This window comes from Pongo abelii, chromosome 3 (assembly GCF_028885655.2).
Source record: "Pongo abelii isolate AG06213 chromosome 3, NHGRI_mPonAbe1-v2.0_pri, whole genome shotgun sequence".
In the NCBI taxonomy this organism is placed as follows: domain Eukaryota; kingdom Metazoa; phylum Chordata; class Mammalia; order Primates; family Hominidae; genus Pongo; species Pongo abelii.
The window spans coordinates 66,221,975-66,237,298 of NC_071988.2; positions in this window are offsets into that span (position 1 = coordinate 66,221,975).

Consider the following 15,324-nt stretch of genomic DNA (forward strand, 5'->3'; position numbering starts at 1 on the left):
CATCTCCGCTGAGAATGTTGTGTGAAGCCCATAATTAATTATTATTAATTCAGCTGGAATGTAAAGCTATCTGCTCCAAAGTGTTGCAAGATAGAAAAGCTCTAGTGTCATTTGAGATGATTTTAACTAACTCTAAAAGGGAAAAACAACAACAAAATATTGTTTTGCAAAGTATGTGTACCCCCATGCTAACTGGGAAATATATTCAGCTCAATGACAAGTAAATTACAACAAGTTTTGTGCCATACAATATGTTGAACATATTGTCAACATATTCTGTCATATAAAATAGCCTGGTAAATTATAAAAGTTTAATACTTTGATATGTTCATGATGAAAGTGAAACAAAGAGCTCTTTTTCCAGCCTGGATTGTCCTTTAATTAGTGGTTGGGAGGTAGCACATTCATAACCTTGTCAGATCTTCTCCCAAATTCCTCATTACCTGGACTTAGATGAGGAGATAGGTAGAAAGACCACGCTGAAGCCTTTCTTATATTCATTTGCCAAAATACACAGCACAGCCAAGAGCCAAGGCATTCCTCTGCTCTCTATCCCCAGGCAAGAGGTGGAATGATTCCTCTTGGACAGGCTGGCACACTGTTTTATCAACCTCAGACCTACTGTGATTTTAGGGCAGAATACAGCAGGCTCCTTGCAGTTTCAGTGCATGCCAAGCCCCACAGCCTTGTAGAGAACAATACCCAGACTGTAGTCCTGTCCAGCAGCAGGCTCCAGAAGTTTCTCAGCAAACCAGTGAAGCAATACGACCCTTAGCAGCTCTTCCTGCACCACTATGAAATAGTTTGACCCATAAGGAGAGCCCTTTGAAGTAATGACTGACCTCTCTCACTCTTCCTCCATCCTTTCTCTCCAGTTCACATGCAGGCCCAGCACCGCCTGCAGGCTTGGTTCAGGCTTGTATTCTTCGCCATTTGACATGCTGCATTATTTGGTAGGCTGTTTATTGTCCGACTCTCCACACTAGAGTGTAAGCTCTGTAAGGGTAGAGATTTTGTTTTGTTCACTGCCCTATCCCCAGAACCTAGAAGAGTGCTTAACACACAGCACATGCTAGCACTTAATGGGTATTTGTAAATGAATGAATGAATGAATGAATGAATCTGTGCATTTTGTATGCAATGAGAAAGGAGGCAGTGGGAAGAGCCTGAGGAAGCTGGAATTGTGGAAGTGGATGGGGCAGCTGGGGCTGGAGTGGGGAGGGAGTGGTGGGGATGAGATCACAGAAGCAGAGGCTGGCTTTGGAGATGAGGCAAGCTCTCAGGATGCTCCAGACATAGGCTTAATCTTGGCTCACTTTTCCACTGGCACCAGTGGAAAGATGAAAGGGAAGGGCTTGAAGGGTGAGGTGACCGTGAAGAGGACAGGATGAAGAGGGTGAGAGGATGCTGCTGTGGCCAACTCAGGTCTCAAGGAAGTAGAATTTAGGTCATTGGCCCAGAACAGGGTGAGGGGCAAGACTAGGAATGGCAGGCTGGTGGTGGGGAAGTCAGAGGGAGAGCAGGACAGGCAGGCGACACCCACTTAAAATGCTTTGGCAGGAACCAAAGGACCAGCTGAAAAGAGAAAACAGGAGTGTGGAGGGTGTGATTTGGGCAGCAGCATTCTCTATGGGGAAGGAGAGGCAGAGAAGCTGGGTGGGGAGGCATCTCAGAGAGCCAAGAAAGTGAGTTTATCTGGAATTTTGATGAATGGCTGATTCTGGAATCCAAGTGGGAAGTGAATCAGGGATGTCCATCAGGAGCCTATAATGGTAAATAATTCTGGAGCCTTCCTGTGGTCCAGGCACTGTGCTGCACACCAAGTCTCTAGTGGCACAGCATCTCATACCAAGAGTGGCTGTGAATGGACACATGTGTTTGACTGTACAAGGGCAAGGACTGTGCGATTTTTTTCTACTTCTTTATTCTCTGCACCTAGCATGTGGCTGGTATATATTAAGCACTCAGTAAATAGTTGCTGAATAAAATTAATGAGCAAGAGCAGGTTCTATGCAAGAACTGGCAGATACGGTTTTCTTTCTTTATTTTATTTTATTTTTTTTTTGATGGAGTCTTACCCTATCGCCCAGGCTGGAGTGCAGTGGTGGGATCTCGGCTCACTGCAACCTCTGTCTCCCAGGTTCAAGCAATTCTTCTGCCTCAGCCTCCTGAGTAGCTGGGACTACAGGCGCCTGCCACCACGCCTGGCTAATTTTTTGTATTTTTAGTAGAGACGGGATTTCACTGTGTTAGCCAGGATGGTCTCAATCTCCTGACCTCATGATCTGCCCACCTCAGCCTCCCAAAGTGCTGGGATTACAGGCATGAGCCACCGCTCCCAGCCGCAGATACGGTTTTCTATTGTTTGCTGTCTCATGTGGATCTTCTCCTGGACCTTAGGGACTTACACCCCCTTCCCTACAATGAATTAAGCATGTACCATGTCCCAGGCACTGTTACTTAAGGAACTTACACCCCTTTCCCTAATATGAATTAAGCACATACCATGTCCCAGGCACTGTTCTGAGTGCTCCATATGTACTGGCTCTTTTAATTGTCACGACACACCCATGAGACAAGGCCAGTACTGTTGGCAGCTGTTTACAGACATAGAATTCACACCCAGGAAAGTTAGGCAGTTTGCTCAAGATGACAGCATTAGAAAGTGGGAAAGGCAACATTTGAACCCAGACAGTCTGGCTCCAGAGACCCACTACTCTAAATCTGCTGCCCATTTCTCGGTAGGCTCTACTGTCTAGTTACCCAGGGCAAAGTCCCTTTTATTCTCAGCCTTTATCTCCCCTTTTTATCTTTTCTGTGACTCACAGGTGGAAGAGGTTTGTATTTGGAATGGAATATGTGAAATTCTAAGATGAAGAGAGAGCAGAAGACCAGAGTCCGAAGCATGTGTGTGCGTGTGTGCTTGCATGTGTGTGTATGTGTGTGTGTGTGTCTGTGTATTGTGATAGCGGCTGCAGTTGCTAAAAATGACTTCTCATATATTTCCCCCTAGAGCTGCATGGATCAGAGCTACAGAACAGTGATTTGACCGTGATGTTACCTCTGCCAATGTAGAGTCAGAGCACAGAAACTTTAGGACTGGCTCCCCAGAAAAGCAACACCCTACCAAGATTTTCAGCCTCTTCCCCATGGAAAAGGGGGAAAGAGCATCACTTGTTGAATTTAACTTAAGCATTCGATCAAACACCTCTTCATTTTACCCAGAAGTTCCAAGGCCTGAAAAAGAAGCCCCTCAAAATTGAATCTGTGGAGTAGAATTTAATTTAACTCCAATCATAAGCAAGGGCTCTGCAGCGTGCTTAAGAAAGGAAAAGTGGCATTTGTCTATTTCTTGATGTTTTGCTTTTTCTACCTTCTGTCCTATTACATAATGCTAGCCCCATTCAGAAAAGGAATAATGCTTCAAAACAGGGCCAGCATTCAATGACAAGGAGCACATTTGCTGAACACTAGTGGCTGTTGACAAATGCCACAGCTCCACTTGAGTTTATAATGATCAACAGAACCTTTGATTATTTTGTATGCCCTGACAATGTGACAACTATGTGTACGTAACAGGCTCCAGCAGGGGTCTCAAAGAAAGGATTCTACTTCCGTCTTGGACAGAAAGTTCATTCTACTTCCTCAGCAAACATGCTTAACTTCAATTGTCCTCATTAACATGATGCTGAAAAGTTGAAAAGCCGGTCTTGTTTCAATTGTCAAAATAATGAAATTTTCCCAGGAAAGATACCTCAAAAATACTAAATGTTTAACTATGATGCAGGTCAGTCAAGTGTATTTGTTTAAATCATCATGTGCATGTGAGTTCAATGTGAAGGTCACTGAAAGACTTTGGCATGATCCCTGCGTTCAAGGAATATATAGTCTGCTAAGAAAGGCAAGATCCACACAGGAAAGAGAGAATGATATACTATAATCTATAAAAATAATGTCAAATAGTATCTAAGGAGAAAGTGGAAGATGAATAAGTGCTGGAGTGGCTGTAGGAAGCTTCTCAGAGGAGCTGGAAATTGGGCAGAAATTTGAAGGATGGATGAGATTTGGATAAGAGGGTGCATTTGAGGGGGAATGGAAGTGGCCTTGTGGAGGAAGCGGAAGAGGCTGCACTGATCAACGAAATGTGTTAGGATGGAATGGGAACTCAGATTGAATGAGTAAGATGTTACCAGATTGTGGAAGGACTTGGAAGCTGAAAGGCAGGACATTTAGGCTTTAGCCTTGATACTTGCTAGTACCCAAACTGAGTGGGGGACCCCAAGGTTCCCCACTCTCACAGTAGCCAGCTACCCCTGCTAGAGCCTATTGGCGGGAGAGGTGCACTCCAGAACCTGCCAAAACGAAAGCATTTGAAACATTGTGACTATGGCTACTGTCAAAAATAGGCCACAATTTAAGTTAATCATTGAACTATGATCCATTTCTTACCTTTGTTTTTCTGTGAAAATCAAGCTATAACCACTCCCCCTAGTGCCTTCACGTTCCAGGGGCAGACGTCGCATGTGGAATGAAGAGGAGTAAAGGAGAGATGGGGTGAGGGGGTGAAGGCCAACCCTAGGGAGCCACGAACCTGGAGGAGGATGTCAAGAGCCATGAGATAAAAAAATTGGCTGCTTGAGGCCGGACACGGTGACTCATACCTTTAATCCCAGCACTTTGGGAGGCTGAGGGGGGCAGATCGCTTGAGCTCAGGAGTTTGAGACCGACCAGCCTGGGCAACATAGTAAAGCCCTGTCTCTACCAGAAATAAAAAAAATTAGCCAGGCATGGTGGCATGCATCTGTGTTCCCAGCTACTCCAGAGGCTGAGGTAGGGAGATTGCTTGAGCTCAGAAGGCAGAGGTTGCAGTGAGCCGAGAACACAACACAGCACTCCAGGCTGGGTGACAGAGCAAGACCCAGTTTCAAAAAAAAAGGAATAAATAAAAAATAATTGGACCCTTGAGCAGAACTTGTCCAGAAGCTAGAATAACCAGTCAAATCACCTAAGTGGAAAGCAGGTAGACGTAGGAACAGAATTAATTTCGAGGCTGATGTCATCTAGTTAATATTTACAAAGTGCCAACTGTATGTCAGATGCATGTTAGGAAAAGGCAAGCTAGAACTTAGTGAAAAGGAGAACCTTCAACACCCAAGGAAAGAAGTCAAAGCATGTCCAGCCAGGGTCTCATTCATTCATTCATTCATTCATTCATTCATCTATCTATTTATCAACAAAATATGTTGAGTGCAGTCATTCAGTTACCCAATCACAGGGGGCTCCGCATACACTGTTTTGTATATAAAGGGCATTGCTGGAGTGCCATGTAGAGTAAATATGAACAGTGTTTTTGGAGCTATGCATCAGGATGGCCCAGATTGCATGCCCACTATGTGCCCCAGGCACTGTTGTAGATGCAGATGAATGTAGGTTCAGGGGTGAGTCCAAGAATAGGAAGCAGCCAACCAATCAAAGTTGGAAGTTGAAAGAGCACAGAAAGAAGAGCAAGAGATGTGTGCACAAGGCCCCAAAACAAATCCTGCCCAGACACTAGAGCCTGGGCCAGCTCTTCTTGCCCACTCATTCTAGTCCTCACATTTAGAATGGGTTCAAGGAGAGCTGAAGGCAGCTTTTCCCATAGAAAGAGAGGTGACAATGAAAGTGCATTTATAGACAGATGCTAGATTTATAAAGTATCCTCTACAAAGCCCCTGGGTGAGTTGCCTTCCTTTGGTGATGAAAGGTCAGCCCTTTAGGAGACAGGCTGGACATCTGAAATGGCTGGAAATAGAATGCTCAAGCCTATGCTATGGAATAGATGGATAAATGGCTTTCTTTATTCCCTCTGGGAGGTTAATAGTGGGCAATAATTTCCAATCTGCGATGACACCTTTCTCTCTACTTACTTGAGTGAGAAATGTGAAGTCAGTAAAAATTTATGGACTGTCTTGTCCTAATTTCTGCAAAACTTTGACTTTTCCTTCTCATTGGCTGTATGATTTACTGAATATGCATTAATAGTCACAAGCCTGGCACTTGGTGAGTACAAGAATGCTTTGAGGAAGTCAATACTAATGTCTTCTGGTATTGGTGGCTTATCTGGTATTAAGCTGGACATAATGTTACAGCAGATGTCTAATTGCTTAAAAATATGAAATTTCTGTAGAAAAGCAGAGTCAGCAATGACCCCCTTCTCATAACTGTCTCCCACTCAAACTTAAATCTCTCGATCTTTGGGTTATTGTTGCAGATAGTGTCAGACAAGGTGTCATCCTCTGATGCTAAAGACTAATTCGTGATGCCTTTAGCTAAGAAAGAAGGACCTGTCTCAGCTAAGTAGCAGAAGAGTAACAACGCTGGCTGGAATGGTTTTCATTTTATCGTGTAGATTAATGGATTTATAGGGAGGATGGGAAAAGAATCTTTGCAAATTAGTCAGGATACTCCTTGGAAAAAAAAATAGCAGAAACCCAATTTAAGCTGTCTTAAGGATCAAAATAAAATGTATAGGCTTTTAAAATGGGAAAATCTAAAGGTGGATTCGGTAGGTTTTTAGGCATGGCTGGATTTTATAGTCTCCCACAATCTCCACAGGTCCATAGGTCTCAGGCCTGCTTCTCATCTCTTGCTTGCCTTTATTCTTAAGCAGTCTCTGGCCAGGCAGTTGTCCTTGGAAGCTCCAAGCTTATATCAACCTCACATTTAGCAGCTCCCAGCTGAAAGAAAAGACCTGTTTCCTGGCAAAAGTTCCAGAGTTGAGCCTGAGTTGGCTGGCTTGGGTCACAGGTCCACTCCAGAACCAAGTGTCCTGGCCAAGAGGATAGAAATTGCTGACTGGCCAAGCCTAGACCACATGCCCAGCCCTGGAGCCGAGAAGTTGAGGTCGGCCACACTGAACCACTTGTATTAGGAATGGGAACAGGATGGTTATTAATGAGAAATGAATGCCAGACAGGTAAAAGAGCAGACCTCCAATTTACGCTCCCCTCCATGTGTAAATAAACAATCTCTTCTGGGATCTTAATTGATTTGTATGAGGCCCTGGCTCACATTTTGAAATAGAAGGGGCCATGCACAGATCAGGCTATGCTGTCCTGGTGCCCTCCGGAAGCTTTCTGCTTCTCTTGCTCACATTTAGTGTGTCTCTCTGGGATACAGAAAAATGGAATTCAGAAGGCATTTCTGAAAAGGGTTTTCGTCCCCAGTGGTTGGCCCATATGCACTGGAGGATCAAAACTTCATGGGGAGGCAGAAGGTGGGGAAGGTGGAAATCCACACCTCCGCATCTAAGTTCCAGCTCTGCCACCAGCTTCCCATGTGATCTTAGGTTAGTTCTAACTTTTCTGAAGTTCGAGCCTCTTGCCAAGATGGGAATTACCATATACTTCCCACCTCGGCGACCGTGGTGAGGATGTGAAAACTTTCAAGAAAGGACTTGATGGATTAGTAGTAATAATAATGGCTACAGTTTACTGAGCCCCTACTATGTGCCAAGCAATACATAGATTATTTATTCATATCACTTACATTGTAGAGTTAAGAAAAATGAGTCCTAGAGAGACTAGAGAGTTTAGCCACAGTTGCCTGGCTGGAAAACAGTAGCACTAGGATTTGAACCCAGGTCTTTTTAGCTCCAAAGCCTGCATTCCCTCCACTACGCTAAACAGCCTCTGTGGCAGACACTGCAGGTGGCCTCCAGGAGCCAGCCCCTTCCCCAACCATCCTTTCTTCCTAACCAATTCTTGTTGGTTTTTTCATTCTGTTTTGTTCTGGTCAGAAATGTGCTCAGCCCTAAAGAATGCATCATGATTGGTCTAAGCCCACCATAGCTATCCCATTTCCCATTGTTAGATATTTCCTTTTCCAGCATCCCTCACCACAGAAGTAGCCAATGAGATATAAGAGGAATTCTTATGAAGGAGCTTTTGAAAATCATCTTCTAGCTAGATAAAAAGAAATAGTTCCACAGTGGTATATGTGACAAATGCAGTGTCCCTGGTGTGTTTGGTGTTTGCCTCTCCCAGCACCTCATACCTGGTAAGCATGCACCATTGTTCAAAATAGCTCATAGGGCTTCCTTTGGTCATCTCCAAGCTCATCCCCAATGAGGAGCCTCTGCAATTGACTGATTTCTACACAACAGCAGCGGATACATGCATCGCCATGACCCTTCCCAAGGGGCATTTATGACATGAAGGAGCTGACCAAGACACAGATGCCAAAGCTTAACTTTTTAATTTTTGAAACAGAGTATTGCTTTGTCACCCAGGCTGGAGTGCAGTGGTGCAATCACGGCTCACTCAACCTCCCAGGCTCAAGCAATCCTCCCACTTCAGCCTCCCAAGTAGCTGGGACTGCAGGCACATGCCACCACACCCAGTAATTTTTTTTTAATTTTAGTAGACACAAGGTCTCACTATGTTGCCCAGGCTGGTCTCAAAATCCTGGGCTCAAGCGATCCTCCGCCTCGGCCTCCCAAAGCGCTGGGATTACAGGCCTGAGCCACTGCACCTGACCAAAACTTACTTACTTATTTTATGAACCAAGCCGATGCTTCTTAAAACCATCCTTTCATTTTACAAGACAATCATGCACTATTCATTACAATTCCCAGGAATCTCAGGCCTAAGAGTGATGCTTAACTGGATCCATATTCCTCATCTTGAATATTCTGGTATGACTCGTTCACACCTTCATTGCTAAGCCTTTAGCTAAGCCTTTGTTCTTTTATCATTGCTTAGTGTATAGTTTCATTGCCTCTGTTTTTTTAGAAACCAATCTCAATTTCCATCATAAATGAGTAGTTAAGGGAGTGAAAAGAAACTACCTACACATCCTGAAGAAAGGAATATAAACATAAACCACACACTCATGTTTTGGTTGTGAATTGAGTCTGATCAATTTAATAAAGTGTTGATTAAGGTTAAGAGTTAGAGTTAGGAAGTCAAAAGGCTTGGAATAGCTATCTCCTTCTTAGCTTAGCTGAAAAACATTCCCTCACTTAGGACAACAGTGCCTGTGAGGGCCCCACACTTTGGGGAGGGAGGGAACCTTCAGGAGAAAGAATGTACCAAATACAGGAAACCACCTTGCTGCCATGAATGAGTCTTGGTGAATAAGACTATTTGTGGCAGACAGGATTACCTGTCTAATCCAACAGCCAATCCCAACTCCTGAGCCTTTACAGATTCTGTTATAGAAGCAAAGAAAGGTAAATTCTCATTTCCCAATCTCCATCATAGTGAGGAAGATTATAACACAGTCCTGGCCAACGAAATAGAGGAAGTGGAAGCTTGTTGACAGTTTCAGGAAAACCTTTAGCTCTGATGCAGCTGGCACTGCCCCTTTCAGGAGGAAGTCAGAATGTGGATGCTAAAGCAGGAAGGAGGGTGGATGCGAATGGGGAGAGAGTGTGGAAGTTCTCCCCTGACTGTTTCATCCTCTCAGTGAAGCGGAAAGCAAGGCCAGCAGCTGAGATGGAGATGGGGAGGGAGGTGTTGTGGAGTTGAGGAAGGAGGAAAGAGTGTGAAACAGTCACAGGGTGGGGTAGAAGGAGGTAAATAAACTAGGGATACATGGTAGGATTATTGGGCAAACTCAAGACCGACTTAAGATTGGTGGTCAGGAACATAAAATGAGACTAGCCAGCATGGCTGAGTATTTTTCTCAGGTCTTGTCATTTGGCCTGCGTGCAGGCACAGAATAGGATTTGACTAGTTTGTGTTCTGCCAGGATAATAAATGAAGAGAGAGAGGTAAAGAGGCTGAGGGTCTTTGCAAGAAAATGACTCTAGACATGGATAGTGGACACTCAGCTGGAGAAATGAGGAAAGGACGGAGGTGAGGGCAGTAAACTTAATGGGACCTTCTACCCACTAGGGCCAAAGGATGGTTTCTGTTGAGCAACGGGAGGAAGCCAGCTGGGGGAGTAGAAGATATGAGACATGCGGGATGTTTGAAACTGAGATTAAGGAGGAGATGCAGCTTTAGTCACATCCGGACTATGATAAAGGTGCAGGGTCTGGAGTAGAAAATGAGGGTCAAAGAGATTATGCTCTCCCACTTCCTTGAATTTAGATAACAGACCTAAGGCCTGGAAACGCAAAAGTGTTATCCTCCCATCTCCCACAAAACTGACCGGTTTGAACCATTCATTGGAAGCTTTTCTCCATGTAGCAGACAATAGGACCACCCGGAGTTTCCAAACCTCTCTCCTTCCCTCCTATCCCTATTAGCAAACTCCAAGCTGGAGCCATGTTCAAGAGGAACTCAGCAGCAGACAGAGAAGCAAGACAGGGCCTTGGGGGAGGAGGGATGGAAGGAGGGGGTGTGGTGGAAACGGCAGCTTAGTCTCAAAACAAGAGGAAGACTTAGTAGTTAGTGGTCGCAAGAGCGGGGAAGCCTGGCTCTCCTGCTCTGGGGCTGAGAACGCTTCTCCTTTGTTTAGCCTGGAGAAAGCCCCCAGTTTGAGGCGGAAGTGAAAGCTGTAAAGGTTAGAGGGCAAAGGGCTGAGAGGCAAGCAGGACATTGTGTTTACAGAGTCAGGATTTCCCAGCTGGAAAGGTCTTTACAGCGCATCAGTTAAGGTTAGATGCAGCAGCTTGGAACCAAAGTCTTAGAGGAGCACTCTCAGGCTGCCCCTGGTAGACAGTCACAATAGCTGCACAATGTTGTCAGGGTCCTGGCTTCATTTTCCTGCCCACCACCTTACCTGTGGCCCCCTTTCTAGTGATGTTATTTGGGGCAAGTTGCTTAATCTTTCTGAGACTCAGTTTCCTCATCTGAAGAAGAAGAGTAATTGCAATACCCATTTCACAAGGATAAGGAGCAGATTAATTAAAATAATACCTGAAAAGTTCTTTGCAACAGTGTCAATACAGCAAGCCTTGGCTGTTTTCATTTGTTTTGTTCAGGACTTTTACGATGCCAGGCATATAGTTGGAGCTCAATAAATATTAGTGAATTAGTTATTATTATATTATTATTGTTGCCACAAAGGACCCACAAGCAACATCAAGAGCCCATTCCATTTACATAGCACCTAGGAAGAGCCTAATGTAACCCAATTTTATTTCTGGGCAACCAGTTGCCCAAGCTGGAAGGGACCTGGGGTGCAATTGTCAAAAGGCAGCTGATGGAGGGCCCAGCCCATGTCGGCCCGGTGGAGCCGAGGACTGCCCCAAATGCTGTGCCTCCGCCAGACCAGACGCTGCTAATGGCTTTTGTTCGTCTGCCGATTCTGCCGCCCATCCTCCTCTGGGAAGGAAGAGCAGACTGGACGGAGTCCTTCAGAGGCAGACGCATGCCAGAGGCTGGGAGACTTGGAAGGGGAGTGAGGAGACAGTCAGAGGGGAAGACAGTCACTGGGGAAGACAGTTCTCAGGGATTCCGCAAGGCCCTGGAGGTGTTTCTCTGTCTTTGTACCCTTGGTTGCCTCTGCGCAGGCAGCCTTGCTTCACATCACCTGCACTTCCTTGCTTCTAGAGGGATTGTGGCAAGGAAGCTCGCAGAAGTCAAAACAAGCCTGTTGATATGAAAACCATATGAAAACTTGGCGGGGCCCCATTTCAGACTAATGGGCCTCCCAGACATCACCGAGCCCACAGACAGTGGCCCTTTGTGAGGTCGGGCCTGGCTCCCTCACTCCCATTCTACTAAGACAGAATTAAAAAGGAAACAAGCAAGGCAGCCAGTCTCTTCTCTCATCCACGTGCTTCCAAGGGCTTAGAAACAGAGTAATGTCAGGCACTCTGAGTGATGAACATAGGATGTTGTTACGGGCCAGGCCCATTCACAGTGCTTTTCAGTCCTCACTTGATCTTCGTGGTAGACCTTAGTCCCATTTCAAAAATGAGGTTGCTGAGGTTTCTGGGGGTCCCATAGCCAGGTTCCACATAAAAAATGGTGGAGCAGCCCAGCCAGCTGGGGTTCAGATGCAGAACCGTCTGGCCAAAAACCTTGACCTTTGATTGTTACAGAGCTACCTCCCAGATGACCTTTTGATTATTTCAGACAAATTTACCAGCATTCAAAATTTTGCTTCAGGGCTTAGCTTTCAGAAAAAAAAAAAAAAAAAGATGTTTCCTGTTCTAGAAAGAAATCGAGACATAACATTTTTTTCATGACTTGTTATTGAATCTTTGGACAATACTGTAACATGCCAATTGTTATTTATACCCGAAATTCCTGTATTTCAAAGCCTGTTGGGTGTGGAGGGAGACTATTTTCCAGAGCCATCATTATTGCGGTGCTAAAATTAAATGCTCTTTTAAAGCAACTTAAAAAAAAATCAAAAAGTGAGATAAATGGCTGTGACAGTATAATGACTTGTTCTTTGAGTTCCCAAAGACTGGAAAAACAAGGTTGGTATGCAAATACACCCGCAGATTACAATCTGTATGTAATTTACAATTATATACACATCGATTCTATATCTTCGTGACATGGCTTCTGAAAAATAACCTGAAGATATTTTAAAGACATTCTAAAACTTGATAAACTTTTGTAAGTCTGGCAAGACCCAGGTGCTCTGAATTCCTCTCTTATGGATAGTACGGGCAGTAGGCTGGAAATGGAACCCTCTGCTAGAAGCTGCCTGGTCACTTCTGTAAATAACTTTGGCCCTGATCATTTTAGAAGACACGAGGATCTGTATCAACGTCCTCATGAAGAGACTCATGAAGGCCTCTCCCACTTAGCTGGAATGAAGGAAAGGAAGGGGGAGGGGCCAGAGTGATCAAAGGAAAGGGAGTGAAAAACCCCCTAATTGCCCATCAGCAGGGGCCTGGCTAAATGAATCACTCCACGTGCACATCCAGATGAAGGGGGTGTTGTACAGCTGGTGAGAAGATTGGCTGGATCTGTAGGGACTGATAAGGAACAATCTTTTTATTGTAAATATGTTTTATTTACAGCACATTTTTTTCAATGTAAATTTTTTAAAATGCAGTCCAGGGTATAATATTTACTGTTGTTGTTTTAAATTGGGAGTTATCTGTATCTATCTTTCTTTCTCCATTTGTTTATCTATTTCAGTATCTATATCTATAAATAAATGTACTTTGAATATCTCTAGAGTGATACATAATAAACTGGTGACAGTGGTTGTTTCCGGGGAGGAAAATGAGGGGCCTGTAGATCAGAGGTAAAAAGAACATTTACTTTTCACTGGATACCCATTTATAATGTTTGAATTTTAAAACTTAAAAATTATCTTTATTATAGCTAACACTGGTTTAGCACATATTACATACCCGGTATTGCTTCACATTAATAACTTCACATTTATAGACTCATTTAATCCTCAACACACCTAAGAGGTAGGAACTATTAGGATGACCATTCTATAGATGAGAAAACTGAGGTGCAGAGCTTATACTTCTAGCATCTGAACCGAAGTAGAGAGGTTCCAAAAATCCAATACCATACGCATGTACTGCTTTTAAAGAATGAAGTCACTATTTTTTCTCAATGTGGAAGGGAGTACTTGCAGCCACCCTTGACCTTGAGGGTGGCACCATCCCTGGCTCAGTGATTGCCAATGTGGTCCCCAGTGATGCCAAGTAAGAAGTGGTTTGGGTGGGATTTTGCGGGAAGGTGAGGGTGGTCCATCACTTAATCCAGTGCCCTGTTCCCCAGCTACTTGATGAAGAAGCTGGGAATTTCATTCTCTGACAGCCTTTGATCCTCATTATCTTATTGCTAAGTTTTAAACAATGTACTCTATATAAATTAGCTTTAAGCCTCCATTATGTGATTTTGCAATCCTTGTTAGTTATGGGTAGCATACCAAGGAGGAGAAATCAAATGATAGCTTCTCCAGATCTCTAATGGATGGATAGAAATTGAAACCGGTCACCAGTTTTCTTACCAAATTAAAGAAGCACGTTGTGTTCTCTAAATGAGTTCAAGCTACAGTGAGAATAGCTTTCTCTGCAAAGTCATGGTAACCCTGAATCAAGTTTGGCTCATGGGCCATCTGGCTGCAAACACCACAGTACTCTACTTATATTCAAAGCTGTACTAATTGCCTTGTTAACAGAGCTCCTCTCATGAGAATGAAATTTAAGCAGAGGAATATCAAAGCATGATTTCAAGAGAATTGCATTGGTCCAGGAACTGGTAGCATTTCCAGCAACCAAGTCTCAGAAGGCCCACGGAGCAAATAAAGAACATTTTAACGGTATTGTCAGGAGGATACAACTTGTCGAGGCAGATTTGCAAACAGGAAAGGGGGCAGAGACCATTCTTGTCTAGACATCTGATTAGTGGGAAATTGTAGGATTATGAAGAGTGTGGATTTTTCTGGCTGACATTTCTGAGGAAGTCAGGCTTTCTGCACAAAGAGGTAAATGAGAGAAACATTTGTATCCGGTAGAAAATGCTGACTGGTCCTTATCCTGCCTCGGGCTCCAGAAGCAATTCCAGACCAAGAAAAGATATTACTAGATTGAAACCTGCTGCCACTGCTTGACACAATGGGCAGTTGCCTGGGAGGGTTTGGGCTTGGAGACAGAGGAGAACTGCAGCTGGAGGACACAGCTCCAGAAATGTCTCTCCACTCCTGCCCCTGCTTCACGCCCTTTGATCTCCAGTCCCAATTTGCTTTCTGATCACGCGGCTAGCTGATCCCCTGGACTTGAGACCTCTGTTCTGCTTAAATAACAGCCCATCTTTTGTCCCCTCACCTCTGCCCCCACCCCTTCTCCCCTGCCCCAGGGCACTTCGGAAACCTCAGTACTTTCAGGGTGGAAGTTACAGGGTGGGCAGACAAATAATTTCTGCTTGGGTGGCCATGAAGCCAGATGAAACTGGGAGTAGGTGTGGAATGATCCCATGGGCTCAGGCAATGGGTGGGACTCTGGAGGTAATAGGTGGGTTCCATAAGGAAATGGGCTGAGAATCAGGAGACTTGAGGTTTTAGGATAGGTTTCTTATGTCAAAGGTGGAAAAATTAATAAAGCTAGTGCTGCTCCGATCCCACCTGAGTTCTTTCTGCTCAGTGCTATTAGCCATTACTGCCTGCAGCCCTGGGCCACATTCTTTTGCCATGACCTAAGACAGGCACCGTCTGTGAGAAAGCCACAGTCCAGCTCCACGACAGGAACAGACATTGCAGCAAATGCAGTCGTTGGGGTTAAAAAATACAGAGAGCAATTATATCAGTCTAGTCCCACTAGGAAAACAGAAACCACTCTGTATTTAAAACAGGGAATTGATTCCAGGGAATTTGTCACGCTGGTGAGGGAAGAGCCAAGCAGCCAAATGGGATGATGAGACCACCTGAAATAGGCAACAGAAGGAAGCTGTGGCTACCCTACGGCTT